A 19,147-nucleotide genomic window follows, 5' to 3' on the forward strand; every position below is an offset into this window, starting at 1 on the left:
GAGCTAGCATTGCTTGCTATCAGGTAGTAGGCCCCTTTAGGCCTCCTTGAGGGCGAGAGCCGAAATTAAGGCGTGAATTTGATATGGCTAGCCTGATGGCTATCATGCGGTAGGCCTCATCAGGCCTCCGTGGAGACGAGCCCCTAGGGTCTTTTTGTTACTCTCACATTGTGCAATATGTTTGATATCAGTTGGCAGGCCTTTGAAGCTAGGCCTCGCTGGAGGAGCGCTCTGAGTCTCATTCGCTTGACAGCTAGCACGGCTGAGGTAGTGCTAGCAGGTGGTAGGCCTCACTAGGCCTCCCTAGTAGGCTTGCTCTCAGATAGAAGGCCTCTTTAGGCCTCTCTTTTGAGGGTGAGCTTCCGGTAGAAGTTCCCGGGTAGCTAGCATAGCTTGCTATCTAGGTAGGCCTCACCAGGCCTCCTGGTAAGGCAAGTATTGATGCAGGGCATCTTGGAAAATAGCCTGGCTGGCTTTCAGGGTATAGGCTACAATAAGCCTCCTTGATGGTCGGCTGTTAGGTGGAAGGCCTCAGTCAGGCCTCCCGGGAGGCAAGTACCGATGTGTGGGCATCGGGAGTATTTTAGCCTGGCAGGCTACTCAGGTGGTAGGCCTTATCAGGCCTCCCTGAAGGCAGAAGAACCAGCCTAGCTGGCTATCAGGGTGTAAAGAGCCATTACGCTCCCCTGAGGGTCGGCTGCCAAGTAGGCCTCTACAGGCCTCTTGATCAGGAAGAGAGGCCTGCCGGCTAGCAGGTTGCAGGCCTTGTCAGGCCTCCCTAAAGGCCTGTTGTAGTGGAAGCAGGCTAGAATGGGTGGAAGGCTTTACTAAAGCTTCCCTGGAAAGGAGTTCCCAGGTCATGGTCACTAGGTTAGTAGTATATATTGCTATCTGACAGTAGGCCTGTACCGGGCTTATCCCAGAGGCCGGTAGTAGGCCTTATTAGGCCTCCCTAAGGCGTTCTTGGGGCCCACTCACTTGAGAAACAGTTAGGAACGGAAAATTAACAGGTAGTAGGCCTCTCCAGGCCTCCCTAAAGACTGGCTATCAGGTTGTAGGCCTCAATAGGCCTCCCTTGAGGGCGAGTTCCTGAGTCAGGATGCTCGGCTAGCCTGCGTAGCTTGACTGTCAGGTAGCAGGCCTTCATTTGGCCTCCTTGAGAAAACAAGTTCAGTTTTCCAGCCTTGACAGACAGCTTCAACTGTTATCAGGTGGCCCAGGGGACCTCCCTAGATGTAACCTCAGCAGTAAGCATGCTTCGCTGGCAGGTGGTAGGCCTCTTTAGGCCTCCCTGAAGGTGAGCTCGAACGCTCTATAATTTGGCATATATTGCTGTCAGGTAGTAGGCCTCTCTAGGCCTCCCTGAAGGTGAGCTTGAACGCTCTGTAAATTGCCAGCATGGCGTGCTGTTAGGTAGTAGGCCTTTATAGGCCTCCCTGGGGGATAAACCTTTTATCAGGTAGTAGGCCCACCGGGCCTCCTTGAAGGCGAAGTTCCCGAGGTAGGCACTTCTTAGTTACCAGTTCTCTGTCTTAGAACTGGTCATAGTTGGCCTACAGCTGGAGGTTACCCACCAGGCAGGCTCAGCTGCTCCCCTCACTGAGGGTCGTCTATGAGCACACAGCCGCCTGAGCCTGGTCAGACGGTTGTAGGCCTCTCGTGAGGCCTCCCTGTTAGATCAGTCCGTAGGCCTTTCCGGCCTCCTTATTGCTTTGAAACACAAGCACCTGATAGATCCTTGATTGAGCAGACAGACTCCCCTCGCTAGCAAGGGTTGTAAAGCGCTATGCTGAGTATTGCTCTCTTGGATAACCCGTCTCTGAGTTCCGGGCTGAGTAGGACTGCCAGTTTTTCAGTCCCTTAGTTTGGATGCCTCCTGGGCACCATCCAGAGGCTCTGTCTGAACAGACAGGGTTGGCTAAACCGAAGTGTCCATAACTCTTAGGGCACCAGGTCAGGCCTCCCTGGTGGCATTCGGGAGAACTTTTTTCCCGAATAGTGACTGGCCAGGGTTCCTTCGGGTCCCCTAGCCACATTCCCTTGAAGTAACCCCTTCTGTTGAAGTAGTGGTCTCGGGCCTTTGAGCAGTCTGGATAAGAACCTCACGCAGTTGCGTTAAGGTTCCGTTTAGATGTATAGCTTGGGCTATGACCGTAGGGAATGCTGTCGCTGACAGCCCAGTGTGACCTGAGGGAGTGGCTCAGGTTTGTTCAGTTGAATTTACTTGTGTTGACAGTGGTCACTGCCACTAGGCAGACACTCCCCTCAGCATGGCGGCGTTGGTATATCGTTCCCCATAGCGTCAGCTAGACGCAGCGAGAGTTCCCTTTCGAAAGGGAACGTTCTAAGGTTACGTATGTAACCTCTGTTCCCTGAGAACAGGGAACGAACGCTGCGTCGCTTTGCCATGCTTCAGGGCCTATCTGCCACACAGTCCCTTCAGACGAGAAGATGTGTATGTGTTGGCACAGCGCCCTTATATACTTCCGGGTCGCATAGTGATGACGTCATGGGTTGTCGTCGGTCAATAGGATTGACGTGATTCGATAGTAGCTTCAGACACCTGTGACGCTGGAGGCGTTCCCCATAGCGTCAGCTAGACGCAGCGTTCGTTCCCTGTTCTCAGGGAACAGAGGTTACATACGTAACCTTAGAACGTTTTTTTTTAGTTATTGTCTCGTTTTCGTCACTGAAAAAAGGTTGTTGACGAAAATTACGAAATTAACTCTGTAGTTGAGTATTAATTGTACTTTTTGTTTACTGAACTGTTGTATAAAAGCAAAAAGCTTGTGACGCGAAAGCATACAAGCTTTTTTCTAGTAAACGTAACTGAGTGAATCATGTACTCAATCCGTTTGTTTATACTTTGTATCATTCAGGAATGAAACAGTAAAAGAGTCGATCCATCAAATCCGATTTGTTCAAAAACAGTGATTCATTCATGTCTTAAGAGACAGAGCAATGACTTTGACTTTTAGAATTATTTATGCTGACAGAGCAAAAATACACAAAGTAACTGGGAATATTATGTCTAAAACAAAAGGTAATGAATGTTAACCTCTTGTTTAAATCCAAAACACAAAGGGCTATCATTCACCCTGTGCAATGCAGTGCCAGGTGCAACACACTTGCAAGTGTTTTTTGCAAGTTTCAGCTAGCAGTGGGAATCTCTTGGCACCTCACGATTCGATTACGATTCAGAGGGCTGCGTTTCAATGATAAAGCAATTATCGATCCATCTTTTTTTCTATACAGATTTTTTTTTTACAGCAAATTATTTGTAATGACCAAAGTGCTTCCATATGCTAGCTTTTAATGCAGAGGGTGCCGGTCGGATTTCTTGCTCAGCCATCAATGCCTCTCTGGTATGTGCACGCCACAGACGGTCCGTGCGTTGCACTTCCAGCGCTTCAGAGTTGCGCCTTTTGCGTTCCGTCAACATTATGTTATCAACATTTAGAAAATCGATTTTTTGACATTTGTGAATCGATTCAGAATCATCCACGTCCACATTGCGATGCATCTAAGAATCACATTTTTCTCCCACCCCTAGTTTCAGCCCGATGCATTTATCATTGTCACACCCAGCACCACGTTGTTTAGATAGCAATTCACTAGAACAGGGGTGTCCAATTCTGATCCTGGAGGGTCACCGTCCTGCAAAGTTAAGCTCCAACCCCAATTAAACACACATGAACCAGCTAATCAAGGTCTTATTAGGGAGACTAGCAAAATCTAGGCAAGTGTGTTGAGGCAAGTTGGAGCTAAACTTTGCAGGACAGTGCCCTCCAGGACACCCCTGGTCTAGAACTAGACTGCATTGTATTATGGATTGTGTTGACGTCTAATAAGAGTTTATTAGAGCGAAGTGAGGAGATGGGGTGGTGGAGGGATGCTAAAAAAACTGTCAACAAAAACGAGGTAAATCTGAAGTATATATACACCTCTTATCGTTGATTAAATTGATTAACTTAATGTGCTCCACTTGTGTTTAATTAGGTTTAACTATCTAAACGTGCTCCACTTGTGTTTAATTAGGTTTAGTTATCTGAACGTGCTCCTCCCGAAATATGAAAAAAACATCACATGCACTCGCGCCCATCTGTTCGCCCATGGGCGTGCTGGTCTGAAAACGAGGTGTGTTCAGGCGCATCGTTGACGCGTTGCTATACAAAAACCTGGTCTAAAGTCAATAGCGTAGTATTTTTTGTGTTATTTCAAGGGCACGTTAGTAATGTGACCTATAGGCGGGTGCACTATGCGCGTACACTCTGCTTGTTACACACGCAGCAGCACACTAACATTTTTAAATATTACAAATAAAAGGATTCCTCTCTGGAGAAGCGTTCAGTCTTTCCGCTTGCAAATGTCACGAAATAGTGTAAATAGCGAATCCGCCATGGTGCAAGCGCAACTGGCTTTTAAAGGGAATGGGAGATGAGACTCTGATTTGTTTATTGCACGTTACGCCCAAAACACACCCCTGACTCATTAAGAGACGAGGTACAACCCTTTTGGACGTTAAACTAGCAAAAGTGGATTCGGACACACCTTACACTCTAAAAAATGCTGGGTTAAAAACAACCCAAGTTGGGTTGAAAATGGACTAACCCAGTGAATGGGTTGTTTTAACCCAGCGGTTGGGTTGTTTTAACCCAGCAGTTGGGTTAAATGTTTGCTTAAAAGAACCAAATTGCTGGGATAAAACAACCCAATTGCTGGGTTAGTCCATTTTCAACCCAACTTGGGTTGTTTTTAACCCAGCATTTTTTAGAGTGTAAGGGCACCTGCACCATGAGCTTCAGACCATGCATTTAGATCCTTAATATAGGGCCCAAAATACTTTTGTTTTCATATGCATTGTCACTTGATCTTGCCCAGTTGAAAAATATATATATATAGAAAACAAGAATTTTAAGTGGTAATATTTTTTATAGTTTTTACCTTGTCTTTGCTCAAATAAATGCAGCACAAAATCGCTTCTTGCACAGTTTACATAGAGCACACAGCATTAATATTATACTAGTGTGCCATATCGAATATGCCCAGTATTTCTGTATTTTGAATCAAAGTATTGAAGCTACAGTATATCCACTGAGTGAGTGCGAGATGTCCATTTCCTCCCTATAGCTGTTATTTCACCCACTTAATGTGCTGCTGAACGGGCATGTCCTTTTCCAAGAGGTAAATGAACCAGGCTGTAATTTTACTAGAGATGATGCTACTTGACTTCCGCACCTCTCATTTACAGATGTAGAATTTCACTACCTCCTCGCTAACACTAAACCCTCTAAAATCACTTCAGCCTGACATAATGTGCCCAGTGAGAAAGAGGAAGGGTTCAAGAGGGCTTGTGGGAGAAAATGGTAATTGTGTCTGTGGGCTAATAGCACTGTCTCATTATCCCACTGCACTGTCACCGTAACATTGTTGGAGGAGAGAGTTTCAGCGCGGCCACGAGCTCACTAACATTAGTGTAATTACAGCTTTTTTTATTGGAAATTAACACATTGTTAGATTAAGCATCTCTTCATTATCGCAGAAAAGTGCTATCACCAGTTCATAGTCTGTAAGCATATTAGAGTTTTCTAATTATACACTTTAACATTCTTTATGCTTGAAATGCCATAAAATAAAGGCCATTTTCATGGCTCTGTGGTCATATGTTCAACTTACTTCCTTGTCACAACTTTTTTTTTTTTTTTTTTAATGAGGAATGGTAAGTTTATGAACAAAATGAGAGGAATGGTAAGCATTGTTGCAGAATTTTTTGTGCGTGCGTGTGTGCGTGTGCATGTGAAGGACAGTCCAGTAATTATGTCTTATATTGATCGTAATGACATGATTCATTCAAAGGTTAAAGTGTTTTTGTTTTCTTTGAAAAGCGTATTTCAAAGATTTGTGGCATTTGAGAATCAACAAAATCTGCAGATGCTTCCATAATATAGTAGGTGATTCACATCAGTTTGTTTAATTGACAGTTTCATGATGATTTAAACCAAGTGTTGTACATAAAGAATTCCTAAAAGTACAGTAGCTTAAACAGCCTGTTTGGGTGGACAACAGTCATGTAAAATTAGATTCGTTTTGGTGAAAGATTGTGAACCTGAGGGGAAGAAAATGTAAGACATGCCTTCTTTAATGTTTTATTTTGAAGCAAGGATGCAGAATGATTATGATGTTCCTAATGTACCAGTGTTATTTAGGCCTTGTCCTTTGTTTGAAAATACATCTTTCTGTCTCCGTTTTGGCCTTCGTCCATACTAAGACAGCATTTTTATTAATTATTATTAGTATTTTTTTTTGAAAAACACTCTCCAAAGTGGATACATTTGAAAACGCCGTTTTCACGTTGTAGTGTGAACTGTGCTATTCACTTTCACATATAGTTGCTAAAATATGTTACGTTGTGCACTCTTCATATCACAATCCTACAAACATGACAGAAAATGTACTTGCATTTGCTGTCCTGCGGCAAAACATGAGAGCATTTTAGACCAAACATATAATGGTGAGTGAGTGCGACCTGGATGCATCAGTGAATTCTGAGATATTTTGCTAAATAAAATGATCCTGCCAGAAGAATGACGTGATAGCTTTATTATGTCTTGTTCCGTCAGTATCATCTCAGTGAATTTTTATGAGGGTTTACGCATGTACAGTAAGGTGAATTTTGCATTTTCTGACGTTTCAGTGTGGACGGAGAGCGTTTTGAAACGAAAACGGCATTTTGAAATGTATCCGGATGAACTCTTTCCCCACCAAACACGGAATTTTCCGTTATTTGTGAAAAAACGCTTCCCTGCCAAACACAGAATTTTCTGTGTTTTCACTGTTATATGCTAGGGGGTGCTATTTGATCAAAGCAAAGGCGAGGAAGATACAAAAAATCAAGCGATCGCATGTAAGCAGATGCAAATTTAAAATAACGTGATCATCAACATTAAACATCATATAAATCAGAACTATCTAATGTTACCGAATGAAATGTTGACCCAGGACAAGCTATAGTACTGTGCAAGCATTGGATCACCCCTGTTGATGGACTCAATCTACTCCATCAGTGTTTGATCATCGTTCTGAATCTGATCTGGATGTTGTCTTTGACAAAAACTTGATTTTCTCAGCTTTTTTATGAAACTTACCCATATTACAGTGTTGATAAAAAAAGGAATGCATGAAGCTAGAATACAAGTTTTTTGTTTTTTTTAAGCAGACGGTCTATTCTTTCTTTTGATATATTGCATGTTCAGGTAGTCATACAACAAAATATTCTATGGGCCATTACATTTTTGTGAAAATGATCAAAAACCTGGAGGCTGGCAACTTTTTAACAAGTTTAAAACAAGTTTTAATAGCTTAGTTTTAAGTTAACATACCCATTTCAGACGTTGAAAGTGTATACTTTTAGAAAATGTGTCCGTCCAGTTTATTCACGGCTGTCTAGCTTACATCCACCAGTGTCATGACATGATCTCTGAGGTGAAATGAATTCCTCACAGCAATTATAGACACCTAAAAATGATTAGAGCTATATGAAAAGGTCTGACAATAAAAATGAGCATAATTGAATGCACAGCATTCATATGAATGACGATAGGACTGTGTATCTTAATCTGTCAAATTAGACAATATTGACCCTGGTATAGACGAAGCTGAAGTGTAATTAATTCTAAATCAATTACACAAAATCTTTTTTTTCGAAAAGCTTTTTGCCTGCCGATTGATTTTTTCCCACAGGGCTGATGTGGTAATTTCCTTGTTAAAAAAAGTTCTACTATGAATTACATTCAGTGCATTTAGATTCATAGCTCTTTCAGAACTGCAGTGATGGTTTATCATTCACAATATGCCAACGCTCTTCTCCAATGGTTGAATGATTGCTGTTGTTTCCGAAAGATACTTGTAAAGGTCATGATTGCTTTTCAAATGAAGGTAATGATCGTCTGAGACGCCGAGCACTAGAGGAAGTCCCATTATTTGAGTTATGGAAGACCAAACTTTGCTTACAACATGCATTCTTATTAAAATGAGTCTTCAATGCTGCTTAATTTAGCCCAACAAATTGTTTTCCCTCATGGATTTTTAATATTTGCCAGTGAGAGCTAGTTTCAGGCAAATATGTGCAATGTCATGTAGCTTGCCACATGGAGTGGAACAAACAGATTGCGTTTAACAATAACAATGACATTTTATATTGTGTTTTTCTTTGGTTTGAATACAGAACAGACCGTGCCTGTTCGCCTTCACCACATTCTGTCATCTAAAAATGGATGATTGTGACCCTGAAACTCTTCCCACTTCTCACTGCGGGGTTCTGTCAACTACCCTCCTCAATCACCATCTCATATCTCTCAGAAAAAAAAAAAGATCTCCTGCCACTTTCTCGCTTGTAAATGGAAATGTTTTGTTTGTTCTGAATATTCTCGTGTTACTTCTGTTGCTACCTCCTTCAAAAGATGCTCTCAATAAAGATGTCAGCTGACTGTTATCATATATTTACCAAGGACAGTGAGGTATTTGAAAGGAGACTTCAAAAAGCCAGTGAAATGCAGATTATCAAGTCATTAGAACTCCAAATATTTAATGTTTGCTGAAGATCTTTTATTGCCAATTTCAGTCAAAGAATGGGTTCTTTTGTAGCTGGCATTTAAATATCAACCATGTCTTTGATGTTTCTCCTAAAATCCCTTAATACCTCTTTGTCCACAATTATCTCATTTGATTCTATAATTATTTTTATTTTAAGTGAATGTAGATAGCAGCGTAGATCACTTAGTTCACTGTAAAAAAAGAAAGAAAAGTTGACAACTTAAAATTGTAAGGTTTTTTTTTTTAGTCGTTTACTTGACTCAATTAACTGAGTAAGGCAGGGGTCTCCACACTCGGTCCTGGAGGGCCGCTGTCCTGCAGAGTTTAGCTCCAACCCCAATTAAACACACCTGAACCAGCTAATCAATGTATAACTAGGGCAGGGGTAGGCAAGTTCGGTCCTAGAGAGCCGCTGTCCTGCAGAGTTTGACTCCAACCCTGAAAAACCCTCACCTGCCTGTAGCTTTAGTAATCCTGAAGACACTGATGAGCTGGTTCAGGTGTGTTTAATTAGGGTTGGAGCTAAACTCTGCAGGACAGCGGCTCTCTAGGACTGAACTTGCCTACCCCTGAACTAGGGCCTTGTAAGACACTGATTAGCAGGTTCAGGTGTGTTTATTTGAGGTTGGAGCTAAACTCTGCAGGACAGCGGCCCTCCAGGACCGAGTGTGGAGACCCCTGGAGTAAGGTCACATGTCTCCCAATGTAAGATCTTTTGTTCAGCTGATTTTTATAGTTTTTTGATTTTGTGTTGAAACTTTTTTTAATGTCACCGTCATGGTGATCAGTGTTTTCTTTAGTTGGGGAGTTTTAATGTTAGTATTTCTCTGGCTGCTGTATCTGAGTTTGCTATGGCAATAAAAGCAAGAGAAAACACAATCAGATGCTGTGTTGGCTTCTCGATGATAAGAATATAATCATTGTGTAGTGGCTTAATTCACTGATTTTATGACTGAGTTTATTATGAGCAATATACTATTAACTTTGTTTTTATTGTGATTCTAGAAAAGATCCAGCACGGTTTTAATCAGAAAAGCTGAATAAGGTTTAAAACAGATTGTATACTAAGCACTTTGACCATGTGTGAGATTTACTCCCACAGAGATCTAGAATCAGCCTATGAATCTCAACAATGGTGACATGCTTCATGCCGCAATGCATTCTGGGAGCCATGGATGAGTTTTGCATGAATTCACAGAATGCATTGTTAACTTGTTGTAACTTGTATGCCTGTTGACTTGCATTTACAATTCTAATTTGCAATTAATACTAGGTTGGTCCAACTATTGTTGAACCAACTTCTTTTCACTGGTTAAGCTAACTTTTTTTGCTTTTAATTGTCCCGTTAACTAAAAAATAATCATTAGTTTATTGGAGTTGCCAGTAGGGGCTTGTGATGGCACTGAGGAGACAGAGACGTGCGCAAATCTTTCAGGAGAGAATGAATGTTTTTGAAATGTTTGATGATGAGCAGTTAATCAAACAGTATTGTTTGGACAGGGCAGGCATCATCTTTGTCAGTGCTGGTTAATGTTGGGCTGAACTTGCCTTTTATAACACTTTTTTCGCTGTTCAACTAATTCAGCAAGCAGTAGCGCTTCTTCCTCCCACCAATTTGGTTTTCTTTTGGATTGTATCATAAAATCTAGCCTATATATTGGCTGGTCAGTTAACAGCACACCGGTTAAAAATTTGTAAGACATGGTGGAAAACGTGTTTATCTTTCATTTCCAATGTGTATATCATAATGTATTCTCTTGAAAATTCTTTATTGTGTGTTGAAGGTAAACTCCTCGTAGGAATTTCACCATTCAATGTGAATTTATCTGGGAATATTCTTAAACAAGGAAATCTATTCAGTGATTGGTCCATGCCAATGTCGTCATACAAAATCCCGTTTGTGGCACAGCAAAGTGTCGTGAATCATCTCTAAGACTCACACTTCAGATTTAGTCCTACACTTCACTTAAATTAAAACTGAGATGCTTGATAACTAACTTTTAAGCGCAGCTTTGAGCCAATATTTTTTTTTTTACTTTCAAGTCAATTATTAGCAGTGTTCTTGTGAGTAATTCTCAGAGATTGCTTGATAAATACGGGCCCTGACTTCTATTGCAGTATCTGATATCTTGGCAAATATAGGCACTCCATTTAATCTCATTGCTGTCTAGAAAAAAAATTAGATTAAAGAGATCTCATTTTGAATTTTTCCTTGCAATTGGAAATTATTTAACATGACTTTTAAATAGTTTATTATGATTTTGTATAGGATTTTTTGTATTGTTTCTATGTACAAATTGAACGGCACATCAATATTTTGAGTTCATAGAAAATAAGTCCCTGTAATAAGTGTGCTGTATGTCACGTTCAATAAAACAGTAAATTGTTTGTATATGGTAAATATATATGGATTAGTATGTGAACAAACACAGTTGTATGCCATTATTGTATACATGGATATAATTATATATTATCATCAATGTAAAAAAAATAAATTATATATATATATATATATATTTTTTTTTTTAAAGCTTGGTACATAATCCGCAAGAACAAATACATTTGTTTGTTTTCTCAAGGTGGCAAGAACAAGAACAAAGTTTGTTCTGAGCAGGACATTCCATACTTCACGATAAAAGCAGGTGCCGAACATTTCCGTTTATCCGCATTAACCCAGCTCACTTTAAATTTCTGACCAATCACACAATATTTCTCGGACACCAACAAGAAAAAAGTTCTGCACAGATGTTGTGTCGAGAACAAGCTGCGAAAACTCCCAAACCAGGGCTGCGAGAACAACATGACGTCATTTTGTTCTCTCAGCCCTGGGAGCGAGAACTTTTTTTCTCTGTTTTGCGGAGTATGTAATGGCCTTAAGTCACACAATCATCGTTTTTCAATGTCAATCATCACTAGCTATGTTTCCATCCACCTATTATTATGCACATTTTGGGATATTGCATAAAAAAAACGCTAGATGGAAACACCATAAAGTAAATTATAATAATGTGCATAAAAAATGTATGCACTCAACTGAGGCAGATAAAGACATGCACACAAACTACAATGACAACACATTTACTGAATAAAACCCTTGATGCTCAAAAAGAAAAAGAAAAAAAAAGGATGTGACTTTTCCTCAACAGTGGATGTGATTGGATAACTGGAGCCAGCGGACCAATCGCATCGCACCAGCGGACCAATCGCATTGCACAGCATCTCAACATTTGGTTTGATCATTCTGAAAAGCTTGAGCCAAAGTTTGTCATCAAAATGATTTGGTTTAATTTCCTCCAAAAATGATCTCACTTGATTGCGTTTCCAAACACCTGGCATCCGAAAGCAAGATAACATGATGCCGTTTATTGCATTTCGTCTGCCAGCTGTGAGACGCAATTTAATTATGATGTAGGAAAAAAGAGCCACGGTGGCTTCTCCGATTGCAGCAACTTCCATTTTTATTACAAATATTTTGCGGCAACTTCCCAGGAAATGACGATTTTGTTCGCTTAAACACATGGGATGGAAGTGCTGTTTTATTCGCAAATGTTTTATGCCATATTACAGAAACATAGTCACATCAGAGTACTCATTTCCATCCCTGAATGTAATTATTTGACCACACTTATACATGTATTCTTATTCTAAAAGCTTTTAGATTTGTGATGGATCACACTGTTCAATGTCATATTTTGAAAATCAGTATTCATATAGTCATAATGTGTGTGTATGTCCTTTATAGATCACTGCATTAACATTTACTGCGCTTTGCATGCGTTCCTGGGACTTTTCTCCTGGGACCTGAGACAGAATAAAGTCATTTTAGTGTGTGAAGGGAACTGTTGGAATAGCGAATACTTTTCCCAATCTCAGAGCATCTCCAGATTTCATAAAAATATACGGCTAAGGCATTTATAGTGATTTCCATGCTGTGTTACGAAACATTGTACAATATTATATTGTAAAGTAACACCAAAGCCTCATATATCACATTCATTTCTATATTTTTCCTTTCAAATAGTCAGGTTTTGTAACTTTTCACCCACTTACAGTTGACAGTTCAAACTTTAGTGTCCCTGTGGTACTTGTCAACTTGTCACACTGTGTGTATGTGTGTGTGTTATGAGGACAAAATGTCCTCACAAAGATGGCAATATCCAATATACTTGTCCGTGTAGGGACATGTTGTGGGTTTAGGGATTTAATATACAGTTTGTACAGTATAAAAATAATTGTCTATGGAAATTCCCCATAAACCATGAAAACACAATGTGTGTGTGTGTGTCTGAATATATCAGCTGTCCAAGGTAGACCCACCAAAATTAACTTTATGTATGAAAAAAATACTCACAGCTGCTGTGTTTATGCATAACATTTGGTGAAAGAGCTGTTTGTTAACATACGGTTCACTGTGATCTGACATTATTCAGGGTTATTTCTAAGCTCCCATTTAAAAGAGCAAAGCCTTCACAGGCATATTAACCAGCTTAAACCTCATTTAGCAATAAATTGTGTTTGTTTACTGCTTGCTAAATTAGCTTTAATCAATTATGAATTGCGGCGCACAACTGTAATTCCAATTGAATTAGCCTGTGTTCTTAAGAAAGTCTATAAAAAAGCAAGATTTTATTTTTCGTTTTATTATTTCTTGGCAGCTAAGGCACTGATCCAGTGAATTTTTAATACCAAAAGGGCAGGAAAACAAATTAATGTCAAAGCAAACGGTGTTATTTGATAAGTTTGCAAAAAGCAAAGTAACCCTTTAATTAAATAAAAACCAAATTAGAAATTCTGCCCATGTCCTGGAGGACAATGGAGGATTGTTGGTTTGTTGCTAGGTAATAGAAACTGCTGATGACAATAACAAAGGTTGCAGATTTAGTAGTGACGCAAAGGCCAGCATCACTATTAATATTTAGTTAGTGATGTGGACAAAACATTAATGCTAAACGTATGTATGTGACGTATGTTGAGCGACGTATAGTTGTCAACAGAACTCAACTGCTGAGCGACGTATAGTTGTCAACAGAACTCAACTGCTGAGCGACGTATAGTTGTCAACAGAACTCAACTGCTGCACGCTGGAAGAAGTAGAAGAAGAAGATGAGTGTAAACGATCTTTGCCGGTGTTGTAGAATTAAAAAGCAACCCGGACCCACTTTATATTAGGTGGTCTTAACTACTGTGTACTAACATTTTAATTAGTCATTTGATACAATGCACTTATTGTGTACATACATGTTTTTACATTGTACTTACATTTAAAAAAATACCTGCATGTAATTACATCTGTAATTAATTTCTGTAGTTACATTTGTAATTACACTGTTGGTACTTCCCTTACACCTAACCCTACCCTTAAACTTACCCAGAGGTGGACAAAGTACAAAACTCTATTACTTGAGTAAAAGTAAAAGTAGTACTGGTAAAATATTACTCCGTTACAAGTGAAAGTTCTAAAAACAGATTTTTACTTAAGTAAAAGTACAGAAGTATTTGTTTTTAAAAGTACTTAAGTATCAAAAGTAAATTTCCTTTTTTATGTCAATGCATTATTTTATTATTGTTGCATTGTTGTATAAATGCACATTATGCCACCAAGGTGGTTTAAGCCAGTCAGTGATGCTCCATCCGACATGCTAGCATACGACTACCTTAAACTCATTTCTTTACATTTGTATAGAGCGTTGTAATTTTTATACAAGTATTGAAATGTTCAATTTCTTGTATAAAAGTTACAAAGCTCTTTACAAAGCTGCTGTCACTTTAAGGCTGAATGCATGGACCCTATACACTGATACGCATCCAATATTCTCCCAACTGTTTACTCTTCTCTTTCTCCCAAACATTTACAGTTTTGAATATTTTATGAGACATGCATCAAAGTGTAACTAAACTAATCCAACTAAACTAATCTTTAATCTTTTGAGAAAACTGAAACATACTTTTTAAATATAGCCATGGGTGCACACACTGTCCCAAGGAACCGTCTTCTTCCATTTAGCTGTAAACTGATCAGTGTTAAAAACATTTTTGGGAAACTTCACATGACCCTATACAAGAGTGATTACGGATAGGCTGTCTGCAAAAAAAAAAAAAAAAAACGTTTAAAGAAGAAAAAAATCATCCACTGACTTTTAAAGCTGCTACAGAAACGACTTTCGACTTTGAGGACCTTGATAGAAATGTAGTGGAGTAAAAAGTACGATATTTGTCTTTCAAATGTAGTGAAGTTAAAGTAAAAGTATCCCTAAAAAATAATACTCCAGTAAAGTACAGATACTCAAAAAGTGTACTTAAGTACAGTACTCAAGTAAATGTACTTAGTTACTGTCCACCTCTGCCCATACCACCACACCTGTCCCTAACCATACCCGTATCCCACCTCAATATCAGCAATATAATTTGAACACACTAAGTACATTGTACTTATTTTTTGATGTAAGTACATAGTAGTTAATGCCACCTAATATAAAGTGGGGCCAGCAAACCTAAGTTCACAACACAACGTAATCAAGCCACAACACAACGAAAAAGCCACAACACAAATAAATCAAGCCACAACACAATCAAGCCACAATACAACGAAAAAGCCACAACACAACGGAATCAAGCCACAACACAACGGAATCAAGCCACAACACAACGGAATCAAGCCACAACACAACGGAAACAAGCCACAACACAACGGAAACAAGCCACAACACAACGGAATCAAGCCACAACACAACGGAATCAAGCCACAACACAACGGAAACAAGCCACAACACAACGGAAATGCTCCCAACCACTCGGGGACAATCGGAGCGTGGTAAAGTTGCCACTGTTCTATAGAATCGGCAATCTTACAAATATATTAATACCACAATAAGTTTTAACAGTATAGGCTAAACATTGTTTATCAACATAAAATCTTAATTCAAAATCACCTACATGCATTATAGCTGCATATTTATGCTCGAGAATGCTTTGACCCAATACCACGGCGCTAAGGGAACATCTGCCAATTCCACCAAGTGGTTGAAACATATAATTTGTATTAATGAAAATTACTTTTAACATTTAAAAACAGACATGTTAAAATTCCACAGCTTGATTGTATTGGTAAAACTGACTTACTAATGCACAACACAACATTGGAATTTGAAATAAATAAATAAAAAGTTAAGCAGACGTTCCCTTAGCGCCGTGGTAGCGGGTCAAAGCATTCACAAGTAAAAATATATAAATATGCAGCTATAATGCACGTAGGTGATTTTGAATTGATATTTCATGTCGATATACAATTACACACTTAAAACTGATCGTAGGGTTTAAATATTTGTAAGATTGGCGAATCTATAGAACAATGCAAGGAAAACTAACTTTACCACACTCCGAGAGTACCCTATTTGTCGGGAGCATTTCCATTGTGTTGTGGCTTGATTTTGTTGTGTTGTGGCTTGATTCCATTATGTTGTGGCTTTATTTCTTTGTGTTGCGGCTTTTTCGTTTTGTTGTGGCTTGATTTCGTTGTGTTGTGGATTTATTTTGTTGTGTTGTGGCTAGGGGTGTAACGATTCGTATCACGATTTGAGGTTGTCGATACGATTCAAGGATGATATTGGTTCATTTAGAACGATACGATCCGAAACGATTCAGTGACTTGAAATCGATTCAATAACTTTTTAGCCAAAAATTGTGTGACAGAAATAAATATCTGGATACTGGTGTAACGATCACCAGCTGGAGTGCCCTTGAGAGCCAACAGAGGGCACTCCACACATAAGACTATATTCACTCACCTACTACATAGTCCTCGATGGGGCGATCTCCCTGACGGAGACGCATTAACTGTGCTGCTGGATTCATAGCGGCGAAGTCTTCTGTTACGAACTGCTCTGAGACAGAAGGGTTGAGAATCCAATCGCAGCTTTATTTGAGGGACAATCCAGAGGCGTAATCCAAAGTACAGGCAGGGGTCATACACAGACAGGCAGTCCAAACAAACAAACAAACAAACAAAAACAAAACAGGCAGGGACCAGAGGCAAGAGAGTAATCCAGGGAACAGGGCAAGATATCCAAAACCAACAGACAAGAAAAACAGGAGAATGCTCGGAATTGCAGCGTAACACTAAACAAGACTTCGCGGTGAGTAAATGAATGACCAAGGTTTAAATAGACAGGAAATAACAGGATGGTGAGACACAGGTGAAATGCAATCAGTAAATGAAGTACAGGTGAATGTGATCAGTGATAAGTGATGATGAGTCCGGGCAGTGAGTTATGGGAAATGTAGTAGGTGAGTGAATATAGTCTTATGTGTGGAGTGCCCTCTGTTGGCTCTCAAGGGCACTCCAGCTGGTGATCGTTACAACTGGTCAGTGCAGGTGAAGTTTCCTAGATTCCTGTTGTTTCTTGTAAGGGAATCAGGTATCAATTAATTATGGATGTAAACAAACAAGTAAACAACAATTAATGGCAAATGCATTAAAATTTTATTTGAATAAAGTGCAACCAACAGTTTAGGTTGAATTGACAGAAAGTTAACCTTTTCTGCTCTCATTTTCAATATTCAATACATTTTCAATAAAAGCACAGTAAGTGCAACCAACATTTCAACAGTAGGTTAACCTGCTACTTATGCTTTTGTTTTCCAACATAAAAATATTACAATATTAATATCAAAAAATAAAGTGCAACTAACTTCTCTTCAGTTTTAATTAATAGTAGGTTTACCTGCTACTTTTGCTGTTGTTTTTCAACATTAAAATAATACAAATACAATATTAATTTCAAAAATAAAGTGCAACCAACATTTCTTCAGGTTGAATAAACTGGCTGAACCTGCACTACTCTCAGTTTAATAAACAAACAATATTTAACAAAAGATAAAATGTAACCAACTACTCTTCAATGACTCTACAGATTTTAATTTTTTTTTCAAAAATATCAACTGATCAACATGATCTGACCGCAGAACACTTCTCTGTGCGTTCACTATGTCGCCAGCAGTACTAAAAACTTGCTCTGCTGGCACACTGGTGCCAGGAATGCACAGGTAACATTTAGCAAGGGCTGAAAGTACAGGTAGCTCTTTCTCCTGGTGGCTTGATAATTTCTCGCTTGTTGGCTTCTCCTCTGCCATCCGCCATGCTATGTTTTGTTTTCTTAGCGCTTGCTGCTGGTGCGTGGCGATGATGTCACGGATAGGCAGACTGAATCTAGTAACGTTTAACGCCTTTATCATTAAAAGTGCTAAGAAAAAACATCCATATAAAGTCTGACGTGCTTAAATCCAATGCGTTATTTCCTATTATCGATACAATCGATTGATTACCTTTTAAAACGATGTTAGATCGATATGTGTCGTCCGGAAGGCCAACTTGCCGAGCACAGATCGATGTAGTTAGATCATAGGAATATAAATCGATACATCGATGTAGTAGATGAATCGTTACACCCCTAGTTGTGGCTTGATTTCGTTGTGTTGTGGCTTGATTCCATTATGTTATGGCTTTATTTCTTTGTGTTGCGGCTTTTTCGTTGTGTTGTGGCTTGATTTCGTTGTGTTGTGGATTTATTTTGTTGTGTTGTGGCTTGATTTCGTTGTGTTGTGGATTTATTTTGTTATGTTGTGGCTTGATTTCGTTGTGTTGTGGATTGATTCCATTATGTTGTGGCTTTATTTCTTTGTGTTGCGGCTTTTTCGTTGTGTTGTGGCTTTATTTCGTTTTGTTGTGGCTTGATTTTGTTGTGTTGTGGCTTGATTCCATTATATTGTGGCTTTATTTCTTTGTGTTGCGGCTTTTTTGTTGTGTTGTGGCTTGATTTTGTTGTGTTGTGGATTAATTTTGTTGTGTTGTGGCTTGATTTCGTTGTGTTGTGGCTTGATTCCATGATGTTGTGGCTTTATTTCTTTGTGTTGCAGCTTTTTCGTTGTGTTGTGGCTTGATTTTGTTGTGTTGTGGCTTTATTTCGTTGTGCTGTGGCTTTATTTCGTTGTGTTGTGAACTTACATATGCTTTTTAAATGTTGTTGTGTTGTGCACTACTGGGCCACCGTAATTACCAACACGATCATCGTTTTTGAGAGAAATAGGAAAGGTGAACGCATATACGAACAAGTTCTCCATTTAGGATCAGAACGAATTCAACCCAAGCACTCTTTGGTGACATGGATGGTTACGTTACTGTCGATCATCTGTCCATCATTGTATAAAGCCCACCCTGACAATTTCATTGGTCTGATCGGTTCTGGTTCGAGCATAGTTGCTCCACAACAGATCAAGTCCAGACTGAACTTCCCGACCTCAAATGTTGTGGGCAGGGCTAAGTTCGGCTGGCATCCAGGCTAGTCATTCACAAAAATAATACCATTAATAGATAATATTTGCATATGCAATGATTTAGTGTCCTGCATATGATATTTATTAGAGTATATAGAATCCTCCAAAAATATATTCATATTCATATCACCATTATTTCAAATAGCCGTAACCCTTGACGTCCTATCTGAAATTTGACATAATAATGATCTCTAGCAGTGTGTCCTTGTGTGGCCTTCCAGTGCAT

This window comes from Gobio gobio (assembly GCF_949357685.1).
Source record: "Gobio gobio genome assembly, chromosome: 3".
Taxonomy (NCBI): Eukaryota; Metazoa; Chordata; class Actinopteri; order Cypriniformes; family Gobionidae; genus Gobio; species Gobio gobio.